This window comes from Sminthopsis crassicaudata, chromosome 1 (assembly GCF_048593235.1).
Source record: "Sminthopsis crassicaudata isolate SCR6 chromosome 1, ASM4859323v1, whole genome shotgun sequence".
Classification (NCBI taxonomy): Eukaryota; Metazoa; Chordata; class Mammalia; order Dasyuromorphia; family Dasyuridae; genus Sminthopsis; species Sminthopsis crassicaudata.
The window spans coordinates 730,939,993-730,958,725 of NC_133617.1; positions in this window are offsets into that span (position 1 = coordinate 730,939,993).

An 18,733-nucleotide genomic window follows, 5' to 3' on the forward strand; every position below is an offset into this window, starting at 1 on the left:
ACTTGTTGGGAATATTTCACATTAAGGTTCTTTCCCTATTTTGTGTGTTATGGAACCCTCCAGAAATCTGATGAAATCGATGAATTCCTTCTCAGAACCATACTTTTAAGCATAAAATAAAATACAAAAGAAACCAAAGGTAAGTGAAAACAAAAGATAATTTCCTATTCAAGTTCATGGTCAACCAGAAATTTACAGAGACTTCTTAGAGTGGACCTCAGCTTCAGACATCTTGTAGTAGAGAGGAATTCTCTACAAGATGTGAATGGAATTAAATATGCTTTCTGAGTTCCATTCTAATTCTGAAACTCAGTGTATTTCAGGAGTTTATGAGTAAACCTTGATTTGGGAGTCAGAAGAATAGAGAATCAGGATGGAAGCAGCACCGTTCACCTGTGTGCCAAACTATCACACCTTTAAAGGGTTATATCTTCTGCAAAATGGTTGTGATTTTGTGAAGAGGGATGGAAAAGATTAGGGAGTATCCAGTATTTTCTAAAATGAGAGAGAACACCTGTTTGGGGTTGGAAAGTAGGTGAAGGCAGATTATGAATTAACAGGGACAAAGAATTCCTTACCTGGTGACTGCACTAATGAGGAAGAATCTTAAAGATGACCAACTTCCGTGCACATGACAACGTCAATTCTCAGGTAGCTGACTTGTCCTGTGACTAGGACCATAGTCCAAGCTTTTCCCAGCTTGATAGAACATTCTAGATTTTATTTACTGGCACATCCTTCAGGTACCCAGAATGCTTTCAATGGCAGCTAGATGGCTCAATGTATAATGAAGAAGTCCTAAGTCCCATTTAAGATACTATCAATGTGATTCTGGGCAAGTCATGTGATTTTTCTGAGTTTCAATTTCTGCATTCATTAAATGGAAATAATAATAACACCTTCTCCGAGACTGTCATGAGGACCAAATGAGTAAAGACCTTTAGAAACTCTAATGTACTCTGTAAATGCTAGCTGTTATTATTTCTTAAGTTCTTGAGGCACTGGATAAAGAAACCATGGATGTCATAGAGTGGAAAGGATATTGGATTTATGGTGAGGAAGTCCTGTGTTCAAATTCCACCTCGGACACTTATGCGAACCAAGCAATCTCTTAAATCTTTGTTTACTTCAGTTTCCTCATCTATGAAATGAATGAGTTCTATTAAATAACCTCTTTTAATTCTCTCAGCTTCACCTAACCTAACTTTTCACCCAGATTTTATTCTTCAAGATCTGCACTGACTTTCTGGAGTCTGCTCCTATTTGAGTACTTTTTCCCCTTTCCAGTAGATGTTTAATAAATGCTAGTTGACTAGATCAGATTGCTTGGTGTCTTGGAGAAGGGGAAGGAAATGGAAGGAGGAAGGAAAAATTTGAAACTCAAAAATTTACAGATAAATGGTGAAAACCATCTTTACATGTAATTGGAAAAATAAAATACTATTGAGAAAAGGGGGGAAATGCTGCCTGAGTGATACCTGATAGTCAGAATCTCTTCCCATGTTGGTAGGAAATTAGGGAATCCCATATTCTGACAATCTCCATTTCAGTATCAGTCTTATCCTACTATACTACTGATAATTTACTGATAATTTGGTCTAGATTTTTGTAATAACTTGCTTTTACCCAATCTCTAATCAATTCTTATTCATTTGAAACTACCCTTATTGCCAAGATTCCTGACCTTTTGCTGATAATTCCTTTCCATTTCAAACATTATCTGTCTTTCTACTTGAATTCCTGACTTCCTGTCTTTGATTTCTTGTTATTTGGGGCAGTGAAGTGGGAGGTAGCATTAATCAAGATATCAGATGAATATTGAGAAGGAAACTGTTGGGCTTGTGGGGATGGTTAAAAACAGTAGGTGTCATAATAGAAAGATCATTGGACACCTATCAGGATGACAAAGAAGGAAAACGTTGGAAAGGATAGGGAAAACTGGGACACTGATGCATTGTTTGGGGAGTTTTTAACTGATCCAACCAATCTGGACTTTTGACCAAAGGGCTATAAAAGTGCATACCCTTTTGATCCAGTAATATCACTGCTAGATCCATATTCCAAAGACATCCAAAAAAGGGGGGAGTGACCTAGTTGTACAAAAATATTTATAGCAGGTCTTTTGTGGCAGCTAAGAATTAGAAATCAAAGGGATGCCCATCAATTGGAGAATGGCTAACCAAGCTGTGGTATATGGTTGTAATGGAACATTATTGTAATGTAAGAAATGACAAGAAGGATGATTTCAGAAAAACCTGGACTTACATGAACCGATGCATAGTGAAGGGAACAGAAACAAGAGAATATCATACTCAGTAACAGCAATATCGTCCAATGAAGAATTGTGAAGGACTTAACTATTCTCAGCAATACAAAGGTCCAAGACAATCCCAAAAGACAACCGATGAAGCAGATTATCTGCCTCCAGAGAAAGAACTGATATTCTTTTAACACAGACTGAAGCATGCTATTTTTCCACTTTCTTTCTTTTTTTCTTTGAATCTTCTTGTATAAAATGATTAATCTGAAATATTTTACATAATTGCAACGATAACAAAAAAAAAAAAGCAAGATCATTGAATCTGGAGATATTTATTATTTATTTGACTCTGGCCATGTCTATTGCCTCTCTATGACTTGGTTTACTCATCTGTAAAATGAGGGAGAGGAGAGTCAAGACTAAATGACCTCAAAGGTCCTTTATAGCTTTAAATCTGTGGGCCTTAGAGTTCAAATCTTTAGGTTTACGTGACACTCCTTGCCTTTTTGCTTTCCATGACCCTGGCATGACACTGCTTTTATGTGTGTGTTTTTACTACTGCAGAAATATTAAAAATGCTATGGATCCCATGATATTCAGAAATCAAATTCATCTCTGGTACCTGCCATTAGGCTTACACAGTATCCTGGTTACTGGTAGATTACAACACACAAGAGTTTTTTTTTAACGACTCTCAAGGAGGACAGTGTATCACAAAATGCGGTAGAGTGAGACATAAAGGGAAAAAAGAAAATACTCTTCTATGGAAAATGGGCTTAGAAGGAGAAGAAGCCTTCCCCCCCCACACCCCATATTGCAACTTAAAAGCAGTGATAGAAATTGAAATTATTTCCTTTAGGAAACTTAACTATATTACCACTCCATCATTTGCATACCGCTCTGCCTGCCAAGATTCCACTGATAAGAGTGTTTTGTGTTGGAGGGGGAAAAAGCACTATGCCGAAAACGCGCTTGTTATTTTTCCCTCTGAACAGACTCCACGGATCCTTCTTTGAATGTATACCACTTTGAGATGTTCTGCTAAGGAAGCAACTGGGGACAACTGGGACAGATCTCATGAAGGAAGAGGCAGCTGAGCTCTTTTTTGGAGATAGCTAAGGATGGCTTCTAAAATGTGGTAGTGGGAAAGGAATCCATTGCAGTTTGGGGGGGGTGGGTAGCGTGGGGGAAAGCACCCTAATGGGAAGTAGAATGGCCCAGGGACTAGCCAGTAGCCTCCTTTCTACTATGATCTGAGTTTTAAGCCTGAGACATTTAACATGATGTTCCTTTGGAACAATTCCAAATGGGTAAAAATGGTGACAATGTATGACTATGTGAGGAGTGGAGCTGGTGCTTTAGAAGAGCAAGACACACACACACACACACACACACACACACACACACACACACTCACACACACACACACACACACAGATTCTCTTTAGGGAGTGACCTGTGAAAAGACAAAAAGAAGCCTTTGGATACATCACACATGTAGGGGAAGCTGTCTTTTCAATATGTGCCTGATTTCCAACTTGCTCCTCTAAAGTCCTCAGGGAATTTCTCCTTGGAGGAGATCAGAGCTTCTCTTTGCCTGAAGGGAAATGGCTCAATCTTTATAGGAGAGTTATCTCGTTCTGTGCATTTTCTGGTATACATTGGTAAATTCCATTTTCTACTTAGGTTTATCTGCTATTCATTATTTTCATTGCTGTTTTATGTAATTAACATTTGGTGGGAAGGTATTTAGTCTATAGGGGAAACCTCAGGGATACCCTGCACCTTTAAGTATCCAGTGTCTTGAGACCAAAAATTGTGACCCTAGATGATCAGGAAGGAGGGCAGATATAATTTTAGTTTGGAATCCCCTCTCGAAGATCTTTCTTGTGGACCTTTCTCCTGCTCCCCTCTCAGCAGGAATAAAAGCCCCTCTTGCAAATGTCTCCTTACAAGCCATATTTAATTAGCTCATGGGAACATATGTATCTTACACGTGTAGCACACAATATTTTTTTTAAATGCAATATTTTTTAAATACTAAGAATAGCTTTTTATTTTCAAAATATGTGTAAAGATAGTTTTCAATATTCACCCTTGCAAAACTTTGCATTCCATTTTTCTTCTTTCCTTCCACTCATCCCCTCCCCTAGCTAGCAAGTAATCCAATATATATTAAACATGTATAATTCTTCTATACATATTTCCACCTTTATCATGAATAACACACTCATGAATCACTATGTAATGTCTTCCACTTTTGTTCTTTAGTCATGTCCGAATCTTTGTGACCCTTTTTATCAAAGACATTAGAATGATTTGCCATTTTCTGCACTAAGTCATTTGACAAAAGAGGAAACTGAGGCAAATAACATTAAGTGACTTGCCCGGACTACACAGCTAGTAAGTGTCTGAGGTTGGATTTGAACTCACGAACATGAATCTTCTTGACGCTAAGCTCCATGCACTGTGCACTACAAGGCCACCTAGGTGCCCATCATACATGCACCATGATCCAAAAGTCGTCTCCATCTACATAGCATGTCATTTTAAAAGAGAAGAAAACTAAAAATCCCCTTCAAAATGCCATTATGTCCCAATTATTCCTGGTCAAATTATCAATCTATGGATTATCCTGGTCCATTAAAGTGTCTCCACTTATCATATTTGGGTACGTTTTGCTAATATTTAACCATTTCTTTACTTACCCTCACAAAAGGAAGAGGAGAAAAGAATGGAGATAAAATAGAAACTTGCCAAGTTCACTTATTTGTTGTTAGTAAGGTATTAAAAAATTAGAAATCCAGGAAATTAGGCATAGACATTATCTAGATTCCAACGGGTGCTACTTGCTTTGTTTTTACTTGTTTGGGCACTCAGTGGCATAGTGAGAGTGCATCAGACCTGGTGTCCCCAGGAAGACCTGAATTCAAATTCAACCTCAGATACTTAATAGCTGTATGATCCTGGGCAAGTGACTTACCCTGTTGGCTTCAGTTTCCTCATCTCTAAAATGAGTTGGAGAAGAAAACGACTAACAAACATCTCTGACAAGAAAAGTCACAGAGACAGGAACAAGTGAAATATGAACTAACATTTTGTTCTACATTCGTTTCTGCAAATCTCATTTTTTTCTGAATCTTTTAGATTCCTTGCTTCTTATGCTTTCTTTTTTAAAAATGTTTTATTGATGCCTTTTATCTTTACATCCATTATTTCTGGATTACTAATCTTCCCCCAAGTAAGTCTTCCTTTATGGGGGGAAAAAAATCACCACTTCAGCAAAGCCAAATAATATGGTAATCCATACAACATTCTACACCCATAGTCTTCTGCAAAAAGGGAATGAAGTCTTTCCTTCAGGAATCAGGAATTGCCCCTGTAATTATACAGGATTTGGCTGTCTTACAAATCATTTTGCATATATTCTCATGGGTAGTTCTTTCCTGACTCTACTTACTTTACTTTACACCAGATCATACAGGTCTTCTCATGTTTCCATGAATTTTTCATAATAGTTTTCTTCTCATTCCATTACATTCACATACTATAGTTTGGCCATTTCCCAATGGCTGGACACCCACTTTGTTTCCTGTTCTTTTCTAGCAAGAAGAAAGTACAACTGTAAATATTATTATACTTATGTGACCTTTCCCTTATGGTCTTTGACCTCCAGGGGGCTGTCTACTCAATAGAGGGGTCATCGAGTAAAATTATTCTTTGTTCATTTTGGAGTTTAATTTTCAGGTTTCTTGCAAATCTGAGACCTGACTAACAAGAGAGTGGAATCTTACAGCACTGACTCAATAGCCCCCAGTGCATCATCCCACCATTCCCAACACGTCTTCCCAATATCCCCCCCAAAAAAAAAACCCACTCTCAAATTTATTTAGTGAGATTTCTAATATGAAATGAAAGTTTAGGTATAAAAAGCTGTTTTGCAGAAAAGGAAAATATAAAGTATTATTGACTTATAAGCTACATTCTTTTTCCTTCATCCTTCACCCTCTCCCCATTGGTCTAATTCTTCACATCAAGCTTCTGACAATGGAGCAAATGGTGCAGGAGGGAGGTGTTTGCATGAAATTCACCCAGGGAAAGAGTCTTGGCTCCAGTTCCAAAGGGGCCATAGCCTATTTCACTTTCACAATGCTCATCTCCATTATTTCATGTTTCAACTCTCTCAAGAGTCCCCAAAATAGCAGTTTATGCACTGCTGTCTCTCCATCTCATTTTGCTTTTAACAGTATTTGTAAAAACAAAACCAGATGCTGTCTTCAAAACACACACACATACACACATACACACATCTAAGCACTGACAACTACATTAAAAGTAACATCAGAATAGAGTCTTTGATTTTCCATTTTATTACTAATCAAAGTTGACAAAGCTATCACGACTTCTAAGTATGAGTAAGCCAGGACCCAACCATGGATGAACTAAAGTTTTTTCACTGTGTCAACGCCTTAAACTTGTCCCCTGCAAGATGATGGCTCTCCTATGTTCCTGGCACATCCTTGGTAATCAGACAAGGACATTTATCCTTTCTTTCCAAACCCCCTTCTAGAAAAAAAAATGCCATCTACTAACTCATCACTAATTTAAGGGATGGTTGAAACAAAAGAAAACATAAAACACTGAAAATTTGGGGGAAGATTTTTCCCCTTTCCTTATAAATGCAAAAGAGAAAAGTTTTAACAAAAATTTTTATTTATTTGGAAATATACATAGCAGCTGACTGCAGTTGGAATTATAGGGGTTCAAGGCCTGCCCCTGACACAAACTAAGCATGTGTAACCCTGAGTAAATCACAAGCTCTCGATTTCCCCAGGCAACTCGTTAAGGCTCAAAATTGAAAACTAGTTGTGGTTCTGTGTATGTAGAAGCTGGTTTCAGACCACCTGGATTCTAGATTTGGCATTGCCACAAATGGAATAGAAAAGTATTTATTAAATATTTACTGTGCGCCACATACTTAGAAACCAAATAAAAAAAGTAAGATGTTCCTTTCTCTTAAAAGGCTCACATTCTAATAAGAAAAGACCAGGCAAATTGGAGAAATCAGTTGCAGGGGGTGACAAAGCCTAGAAAGTCTTTAGGATATTTTGTTATGAAGGGGATTTTCTGGTAGAATCTCTACAATCAAAGAACTGGAAACCAAGAGAATATGGGAATAAATGAATACTTATGATATAGGAATATAATTGAATATCATTCTGGTACAAGAAATAAAGAAAGATGGCTTCTGTGAAATGAGAAGAATTTAATAATAATTAATGCATAGTGAAATGAACAGAACCAAGAGAACATTCTATAATAAGAACAAGATTGCAAAGATAAACAACTTTGAAAGACTTAAGAATTCTGATCCAAGTACTAACCTATCATGATTCAAGAAAACCATTGATGTTACTTCTTTTTCCATCCCCCAGGAACATAATTTTTTAAATTAAAGCTTTTTAATTTTCAAAAGATATGCATTGATAATTTTTCAACATTAACCCTTGCAAAATCCTGGATTCCAATTTCCCTGCCTTCTCCCCACTCTCTCCCCTAGATGGCAAGTAATCTAATATATGTTAAACATGTTAAATATATATGGTAAATCCAATATAGGTATACATCTTTATACAATTATCTTGTTGCACAAGAAAGATCAAATCAGACAGGAAAAAATGAGAAAGAAAATAAAATGCAAGCAAATAACAAAAAATGTGAAAATACTATGCTGTGATCCACACTCAATTCCCACAGTCCTCTCTCTGGGTGTAGATGGCTTTCTATATCACAAGGTCTTTGAAACTGCTCTGAATTGTCTCATTGTTGAAAAGAGCCATGTCCATCAGAATTGATCATCAGACAATGACTTCTTAGTTCTTCTCATGTCATTTAGCATCAGTTCATGTAAGTCTCTTGGCCTCCCTGAAATCATTCTGCTGGTCATTTCTTATAGAACAATAATATTCCATAATATTGATATACCATAACTTATTCAGCCATTCTCCAACTGATGGACATTCACTAAGTTTCTAGTTCCTTGTCACCACAAAAAGGGCTGCCACAAACATTTTTACACATATCATTCCCTTTCCTTCCTTTATAACTCTTTGTGATACATACCTCTCATAGAGACACTGCTGGCTCAAAGGGTATGCACAGTTTGATAGCAGTTTGGTCATAGTTCCAAATTGCTCTTCAGAATGGTTGAATCCATTCACAACTCCACCAACAAGGTATTAGAGTCCCAGTTTTCCCACATCCTCTCTGACATTCTTCATTGTCCTTTCCTGTCATCTTAGCCAATCTGAGAGGTGTGTAGTGATACCTTAGAGTTGTCTTAATTTGCATTTCTCTGATCAATAGTCATTTGGAGCACCTTTTCATATGCCTTGAAATGGTTTTAAGTTCCTCATCTGAATTATCTGTTCATATCCTTTGACCATTTATCAATCAGAGAGTGGCTTGAATTATTATAAATTTGAGTCAATTCTCTCTATATTTTAGAAATGAGGCCTTGATCAGAACTTTTGAATGCAAAAATATTTTCCCAATTTATCATTTCCCTTTTAATCTTTTCTTCATTAGTTTTTATTTGTACAAAATCTTTTTAACTTAATGTAATCAAAATTATCTATCTGATGTTCAATAATGACTTCCATTTCTTCTTTGGCCACAAATTCATTCCTTCTCCACAGATCTGAGAGGTAAACTATGTTTTGTTGTTCTAGTTTGTTGATAATATTATTCCTTATGGCAAAATCATGAATCCATTTCAACCTTATCTTGGTATAAGATGTTAGGTGTGGGTCAATGCCTTGTTTCTGCCATCCTGACTTTGCCTTGGCAGGTAGACTCCCAAATATTTTATATTATCATCAGTTACTTTAAATAGAATTTCTCTGTGTATCTCTTGCTGCTGGACTTTGTTAGTAATAAATAAAAATGCTGATGATTTATGCAGACTTATTTTGTATTCTGCAACTTTGATAAAGTTATATATTATTTCTAGTAGTTTGTTAATTGTTTCTCTAGGATTCTCTAAGTATACCATCATATCATCTGCGAAGAGTGATTTTTTGGTTTCCTCATTACCTACTCTAATTCCTTTAATCTTTTTTCTTCTCCTATTGCCAAAGCTAACATTTCTAATACAATATTGAATAGTAATAATGATAGTGGGCAACCTTATTTCACCCCTGATCTTATTGAGAATAGTTCTAGTTTGTCCCTATTACATATAAAGCTTGCTATGGTTTTAAGTAAATGCTATTGATCATTTTAAGGAAAACTCCATTTATTCTTACTCACTAGTGTTTTTTATAGGAATGGATGTTGGATTTTATCAAATGCTTTTTTTGCATCTATTGAGATAATCATATGATTTTTGTTAGTTTGGTTATTGATATAGTCAATTATGCTAATAGTTTTCCTAATATTGAACTAGCCCTGCATTCCTGGTATAAATCCTCCTTGGTCATAGTGTATTATCCTGGAGATGACTTTCTGTAATCTCTTTGTCAATATTTTATTTAAGATTTTTGCACATTGATCCTATTTTTTGACAGAAAGGTGATGTACTGAGGGTACAGACCAAGATTTACATTTTTGGACTTGGCCAGTTCAGAAGTTTGTTTGGCTTTATTGTTTGCCAATATAATTGTATGAGTTTGGTTTTTTCTTTTTATTTTTTTTATCATCTCCCTGGGAGGATGAGGTAAGGGAAATGTAAACAGATGCTTGCTAAATGAAAAGGATAAAATAAAACAGTTTTAAAGGATACACAGGAACAGAAGTTAGAACCATAGCAGCCAAGCCAGACATGGGTCATTCTAGATATTTTATTCTTGGGCATATGGCAGGGCCCACACATATATAATTGGGAAATGTACATGAAACATTAGCGCCTCAAGCACCAAGGGACTTCATGGCCCTGTGGTGAAGGATGAGGGAAAGAGGACTGTAGAGTTACACCCAAAAAAACAAAAAAACTTAGAAAAATTTTGTTAGTGACTTTGTGCCATTCCCTTAGGATAGTGTTGGCAAATTAATTTCCCTACCCTTTAGTTTCTTGTATAAAATGGGGAGGTTTGACTAGATGAATTTTAAAGTCCTTGCTACCTATTAATCTATGGGATTCTAGTTTATGTGACCATGAATGGAATTAACCTGATAATTGCTTTTCTCCACATGAAGAGGAAAGGGGCAAAATCCCAGTACTTGATATGATAGAAGAATTATTATCATATATTAGGTGATATTAATAATGCTTTATAGTTTGCAAAGCATTCTATAAATATTTCATCTGATTCTCACAATAACAGCCTGGAAAGTTAGCCACAATTATCATCAACTCCATTTTATAGTCAAGGAAACTGAGGTAACCAGAAGTTAAATGACTTGTTCAGGGTCTCACAACTAGTAAAAAGCTTGAGGCTGAATTTGAATTCAGGGCTTCCTGACTCCAGCTCCAACAATCTATTCCTTGTGCCTCTTTTTAAACTCAGGTGAACATTTTTGAACAAATCCACTAGAATAACCTTTTGCTGGGCGAGAAATCTTTCAGTGATAGAGCAAGTGTTCCAAGTACCAGCTTCTCCTTCATCATTTTCAGACTTTTACTTGAAATTTAACCATTACCTCAATACCATGTAAGAGGTTTTAATAGCTATATTAAATGTAATGCATTAAGATGGCACCCTCTGATGCATTATTGTGATGTGAAGATGACCTTTCATTCTTGAAATCTAGCCATCAGAGTGTAAGGTCAAGCAAAAGTCTTGCCAAGCTTTGGATACTAGTCAAATGGAAGACTGTAGTTTTTCACACTAAGCACCCATCTATAAACACACACACACACACACACACACACACACACACACACACACACACACCCCTTCTAATTCAACTGAATTTGTTCCTATTGGTCTTTTGGTCAATAATTGCTCTGTGAATGTCAACAAAGACATACAAGTAATTTTGTTTGATATCGATTAAAAACTAGACAGGCTGTCTGGATAAAATGAAAACCTTCAGAAAAAAATTTGATTTCATTTTCATCCCAGTGACTGGTGTTTGGTGAGAAATACAGAAAGTAGGGTTGAGGAAAGTATGGAATGCTTCTCCTTGTCACTGAATTGGCAACGGTTCGGTTCATATCAAGAATGTTTAAAAAACATGAGTGGCAATTCTAAAGTCAACCTCTCAAGGAAACAAAGGTTGACAAATGAGACTTGGAACAATGGTTCCCAGAATACTCTCTGGGGCAGGTTGTAGCTACACTAAGAAGGGTTCCTTAGTTACCTAATTCCTTGGGCCTCCCACATGGAGTCAATAGCAAAAGAAACCTGAAAAGCAAGATTTAGTTGGAGCAAGCAAATCTGGGAGGGAGTCCAGGAAGCCACTGTCTGTGAGTATGTTTGGGACAAAGGAGAGAAGTTTCTCTTCATACCCAACCTTGGACTGATCCTAATGGCCATCAATCTTCTCCCAGGCTGGACTGCATAGACTCAGTATCTTTTATATGATTCTGTCTCTTCACTGCCAACATTGTAATATTTCACTTCAGTTTCAAACCGGTGACTCTCTCCAATTGGAAGTCCTATGTCCTCCATCAACATGGGGCAAAAACACACAAAATCACAGTATTTGTGCAACTGTGAATTGATATATCAGGGCAAGAGAAGGTGGATAAGGAGCTTGGAGAAGTAGAACATAAGTCTGAAATAGATGCAATTATGATGGACCACTTAGATATCTAATATATAGCTCTTTCTCCATCTGTCCTCTCTCTCCCTTTCTGACATCACTGTCTTTCCCTCCACCAAAATAGCTAATAACTTCTTAACTTGTCTTTGTGATAATTACATCCCTCAAAAGGTGAAGGGACCAATAGTTCCACTCTGAATCTTATTCTCACTAATAGGGAAGAATTGGATATTGGAGCAGAAATGATGAAAACCCTAGGGAGAAGAGGGGGAGACAAACTTATCTCTATCATAAATTCTAGAAGGGAGGAAAAGAGAGGATATTTTGGCAGTCTCACATATACCTTAGATTTTAGAAAAGTAGATTTTTAAAGTGTAGAGAATAAAGGTAGAAAGGAATCTAGGAACTAAAATATTTCAGAGAACTTCAGTCTGGGAAGGAAGAGAGATGTTCACAAAAAAAATTCTAAACATGCAAAGGAAAACAATTCCATTAAAGAAGGGAAATGGAATTTGTCAGAAGAGACTGATTTGGATCCCTAAGGAACTCTATAACTACTTTAGATTTTAATAAAAAGTTGTGTGAAAGATGGAAACTTGGCCAAATAAGAAATATGGGGAAAGGGCTTGCCAAAACTAGGTGAGAAATTCCAATGCTTAGAATGAGTTGAGGCTTGTAAAGAAAGTTTACAAGAAAAAAAAAAAAAAGGCTGGGGGAGGTTTTGCTTCTTGTTGTTGTTGTTGTTGTTGTTGTTGTTGTTGTTGTTGTTGTTGTTGTTGTTATTGTTTATTTGTTTTTAGCTACATTGAAAAAAATGAAGGATCCAAGAAGTATAAGACCATTAGAAAATAAACAGGGAATTGATTAAAGGACAACATAAGTAAGGAGTTGGGTTCAAATTAGTTGTGTACTTTTAACAAATTTAAAGTCCAATTTGTATTAGTAAATAGAAATCGAAAATAGTTCCTTCCCTCAAGGAACATGGGACAATGCTCCTTACATGTGACAATACCATAGCTAGTCTTTCTTTCCATCTCTATCTCTTCCTATCATTCTGGAGGAACTTTAGTATTCGTGTTAACACATGGAACACACAATTCTTCAGCCTCTCTGCCATCACCTAATGGACCATTGGATTAAGAGTTGGAAAGATTGTTGGATTTGGAGGCAGAGGATTTGGGTTTAAATCCCAGCTTTGTCATTTTCTAGCTACATGACATTAGGTCTTTTAACCATTTTAACCATTAACAATTTAGGTCACTTAACCAATTTACAACTCAATTTCCTCATCCATAAAATTAGAGATAGTCATTGAGATCTCTTCCAGCACTAAGTCAATGATCCTATCACCATTTATTCCTGTCTTCAAGTTTTCCCAATAAGAAAATTGAGGCCAAAAGAGGTTGTGAGTTTGCTTAATGTTTATACAAGTAGACAGGTAGGGAGGGAATTTAAAACCAGGTCTTTTGACTCCCAAGATCTTGTTTTTTTTTAACATCTTATGCTTCCCAAAATATAAACCCTTAAGGCCCTACATCAAACTTATAGGGACACCATGGGAAATATAGAAAATTTAGCCTAACTACTTAATAGCTGTTGGGCATTTATTTTGGTCTAAGGTTAATGTGAAATAATTACTGAGGACACCATCAACCAAGAAAATTTGGGATCTTCTGCCTTACCTCATGTGACCTCTGTAAGCAAATTAGCTAGGGCTCACCATCTCACAGACCTACATCACCTTCAGTGTCCTCAGCCTCTCTTTTCTAAACACAGTCTACCAATAGGAACCTATAAAAAAGGGGGGATTCCCCAGAATTTGAGAAAGAAATGAAGAGCTTATCTCCTAAATCAAAATGTGAAAATTTGAATCAATGGCTGTTCACAGAAATGGAAACATGTTAATAGAGATGTAGAACCTTAAAAAGTGAATGGATGCTAAGGAACTAAAAATAGAGAATTACAGCAAGAAATATTTGAGGACAGTCACAAGACAATAAAATTTGAGATGTTTTTAACCAAAGTTCTAGACCTTGAAGACAAAGATTGAGTAGACCTAAGAAACATTGGCTTCCCAGGAAAAAACAATGAAAATAAATAATAGTAATTTTGAATTCCGTATTTCTGGAAAATGTAAAAATCCTGAGTATTAGAACTAGAAGGCAATGTGCCAATAAAATGACTGTGGTCCCTTTTAACACCAAGTCTATCATCCTATAATTCTAACCTGAACTGTATTCATCAAGTTCCAGAACTTTCAGGTTAATATTTTAAAAAGGAATTATCAAAAGGAGACAGACAACTCATTTACTAAAGGAGATTATTCTGACTTGCCTAGAAGCACAGCATCACTAATAGGAAATAAAAGAAGGAACTATGATACATTAAAAAGCCAAAGAAAATAGCTAAGATAAAAATAATTTATTGCCAAGCTGAGCTTATTCCTAGAAGGAAAATAAGAGAATTTTCAAAAGCTTTAATGACTTCTAAGCAACCCTTTGGAGAAAACTAAAGTTGACTTTTTGAAATGCAAACATAGACAAAAGAAAACTAAGAAAGGGAAAGGAATCCAAAAATCTTAAAAGTGCTGCATGGTCACATGCTTTTGTTGCATCTTGGGAATTCCATCTTTCTACAGGCCATGGGGAGGAGGGGAGATAAATACCCTAGAGCAGGGTTTCTTAAATTTTTTCCACAGGCAACTTTTTTTTTTGAGAAAATTTTATATGACCTTGGGTATATAGATATATGAAATTGCTATATTACTGATAACAAATCATAATTTGTAACCCTCACATTCAGTTATAAAACCCCACATAGGGTCATAAACCACAATTTAAGAAGCAGGGGCCTTAAAAGAGACAAGGTGAGTTGTAGAGCAGGAAAAGACTTTTTCAACTCAAGTTATCACAGGTGAAGGTCATTCAAACAAAGGGGTGGGATTGAGAAAGAGCAGGGTTCATAAAACCCTCTTATCTGGGCTTGGAAAGAGACTTGTACAAAAGATTATGGCAGCTGAAGTAGAATAAAGTGAGTGCCAGACTGTGGAGAGACTGGGGAGGTTGAGAAGGTATGTTTGCCATCCAGAATCAGGAAAGAAATTACTTTGAGTAAACTAAGTTTCAGCTCTTAATTCTCCATCTCTATCTGAGTCTCTTAATAGAGAATTGAATTCATTCAAAACAAGTTGGGTTCAAATCTGATCTAGGTTAATTTGTAGCCTTAAAAAAGTTATTTATCCAGATCCAAGGCAACTCTCTTAGATTTTCCTGAGCTATGACAGTTGGTCCACTTTAGTGGGAGGAACTTCCTTATCAGGGAGCTCTTAATAACAACAAAGCACTCCTACTCGACTGCAGAAAGCACAACTCCATTGGGCTGGCCACATTGTTCAAATGTCAAATGGCCACTTGACAAGAAAATTATTTTATGGAGAACTCACACAGAGCAAGTGTTCACAGGGTGGTCAGAAAAATCGATATAAAGACACTCTCAAGGTCTCTCTTAAGAAATTTAGAATTGGTTGCATGATATGGGAGACACTGGTACAGGATCCCCCAGCATGATGTGCTCTCACCAGAGAAGGTGCTGTGCTTCAAGCAGAATTGAATTAGCCCAAAAGAAACATGAGATGCTCAAAATTAGAGAAGCCTCCCCCCTCAAATGTTCATAAGGACTATTGTATGCCACCCATGGCAGAGCATTCCAAGCTTGTATTGGTCTGATCAGCCATAGTTGGATACACTGTAACAGGACTCTAACATGATGATGTCATTTTGGTCCCTTTTGAGTACAAAGAACAATAACCAATAACAATGAAATCACAGAGACAGACCAAGAAAAAAAGATTCTATGATTTGTTACTGAGTTGGGAGACGAAAGGAGAGAAGAGGAAAGGAGAAAAGGGAGCATGTCCCAGAGGGAAAAAGGAAACAAGCATTTATTAAGCATTGTTGATATTCAAAACACTGAATTAAGGTACTTTTACAAATATTTCATTCAATCCTCACAACCCAGTTCTAAGTGAGCCTTAGGGAAGGGCATTGATAGGACAAGGCTTTTGCCAAATTTAATTGAGCTTTTGTTGCCAAGGTCTAAGCCTATAGATTCTTTTGAGACACCTTAGGACACCAGCCCAAGACCCCAATATATTTTGGGATCCAACATCCCTGTTCCCCAACATATGTTGGTCCATATGGAGAATATTTAACCCCAATATATTTGGGGGTTCAGCACCTCTGTACTCCCATACTCCACCACTATTATAATTCTTATTTTTCAAATTACTAAACTGAGACTTCCCCAAGTTTAGACAGCTGAATTTAACCTCAGTCTTCCCGATTCTGGGCCTATTGCTCTATCAACTGCATTACCTAGATGTCTCTATGTAGGAGATTAGGAAGAGATTATTTAATGCAAAATAAACTATAGCTACCTCATGCTGATTTTTTTTTAATTCAAAAGAAAGGAAATGGCTGAAGAAATTATGATTCAATAATAGAATATTATTTCACTATAAGAAATAACTAAAAAGAGCAGTTTCTGGAAAACTGGGGGAAAACTTTCATGAACTGATGTAAAGTGACAGGAGAGGAAAATGATTTATATAATAGCAAATATCTAATAAAGAATTCTCACCAATACAATGTCCCAAATGATTGATAATAAAAATGCTACCCACCTCCCAACAAAAGGATAATAGACCTAATTGGTGGATGGACACATACTTGTTCAGACATGGTGAAGGAAGGAAGGAAGGAAGGAAGGAAGGAAGGAAGGAAGGAAGGAAGGAAGGAAGGAAGGAAGGAAGGAAGGAAGGAAGGAAGGAAGGAAGGAAGGAAGGAAGGAAGAAAGGAAGGAAGGAAGGAAAGAAGGAAAAAAGGAAGGAAGGAAGGAAGGAAGGAAAAAAACAAGGAAAGAAGGAAAAAAGGAAGGAAGGAAGGAAGGAGGAGGAGGAAAGAGAGTTTCATTTGAGTGTTTTCTTAAAAAAATCTGGAAGAAAATTGAGAGAGCAATCAACAAGCAGAGCAGCTTTGGAGGTAGCATATTTGATGTTTAAAATCCACTTCTCTTATTCTTTATCCCACTTCTCTCATGGTGCACAGTGCTGAGGAAGGTCCTCATAGTCTCCACCCCATTATCTCTGATAGCCCTTTTCCTTTCTCCCAGAGGAGATTCCCCCCATAATGTTTGTAAGGGACTTCCAGGATTGCAGTGAAGGAATTAACCTCAGTGGAAATGACTGCCCAGGAAGAAAGCAGTGGGCCAAGAAGATTTATAAGAATCTTTGTCTTTGAGATGACTTAGTTTGAAAGAGTAAATGAAATTGTTGCCATTTCTCTGGAAAGGCAAACTGCAATGTCTCAGCATCAGAAAGCAAAGCAAAGTTTAGTCTCTCGAGAACAAGTACCTCTTCCCAGAAACTTCAATGACTGTTATGAGAAGATTTTGAGCATCAGAACAAACCCATTTTAGGGGGATTATACACACTAGTGAAAATGGTTGTCACAGGTGATAAACCACAGATAGATTTTTCAAGAAAGTCATTTATCTTTGTAGAAATACTGCTGAATATGACAGTTGTTAATGTTGCAAAGGACTCCCACAGAGACTAAATGAAATACATTCTGAGCAACTGCCCCATTGCTACCAATAAACTCATTTGTAGTGGTGACTTGGTGACAATGATGACTTGGTCTAGAAGGTCTCTGAGGGCCCTCCCCATTACAAGTTCTGTGACTTGCATGAAAGAAATGTGTCTGACCCATCATTAAGAACCATATGGCCAAGAAGGAATAAGGGCTGGTCATGTAGCCAGAACAAGAAACAACAGCTGAGTAGCCTGAGTGTTATAGAGATATTCACAAAATACAAAATTATCTAGAGGAAAGCCTTCACTGCATTGGGAGAGAGAGAGAGAGAGAGAGAGAGAGAGAGAGAGAGAGAGAGAGAGAGAGAGAGAGAAGAGAGAGAGAGAGAGAGAGAGAGAGAGAGAGAGAGAGAGAGAGAGAGAGAGAGAGAGAGAGAGAGAAGAGACAGACACAGAGAGAGAGAGAGAGACAGAGAGACAGAGAGACAGAGAGAGAGAGACAGAGAGACAGAGAGACAGAGAGACAGAGAGAGAGAGAGAGAGAGAGAGAGAGAGAGAGAGAGACAGAGAGAGAGAGAGAGAGAGAGACAGAGACAGAGAGAGAGAGAGAGAGAGACAGAGAGAGAGAGAGAGAGAGGAGATAGATAGATAGATATAGACAGACAGACAGTGGATGATTTATGAAGTCTATACTACATATATCAGACTGGGAATACAATCATAGGCAAGACAGTCTCTGCTCTCCAGAAAGTAACATTCTAATAATAAAAAACAATCCATAAAGGGGAGCTTCTTGTACCCCTGAAATGTTCAAAGGAAATGTTGATATTTCTTTTCTTGCCATGTCTTTGATGGAAATATCCTTTTGTAGAAGTAAATTGGTTATGTGGAACCTGGCTGCTAGTCACTAGCAACTAACCATGAAGGGAAAACAACTAGCATAGGAATAAAGGCAGAGAATTTACCTGGCTCTGGGATACTGAGTCCAAAATTTACATTCAACACATTTATGAATATGGTTTCCCTGTATAGTTTTAAGCTAAATCATTAATTAACAATTAAAAAGAATGTTTTAATAATTTTAATTTATTATTGATTATTAACAAACCTAAATCATTCATTAGAACTGTTTAATAATTAAAGCTTAAAACTATACTCAAACTTTTGGGACACTT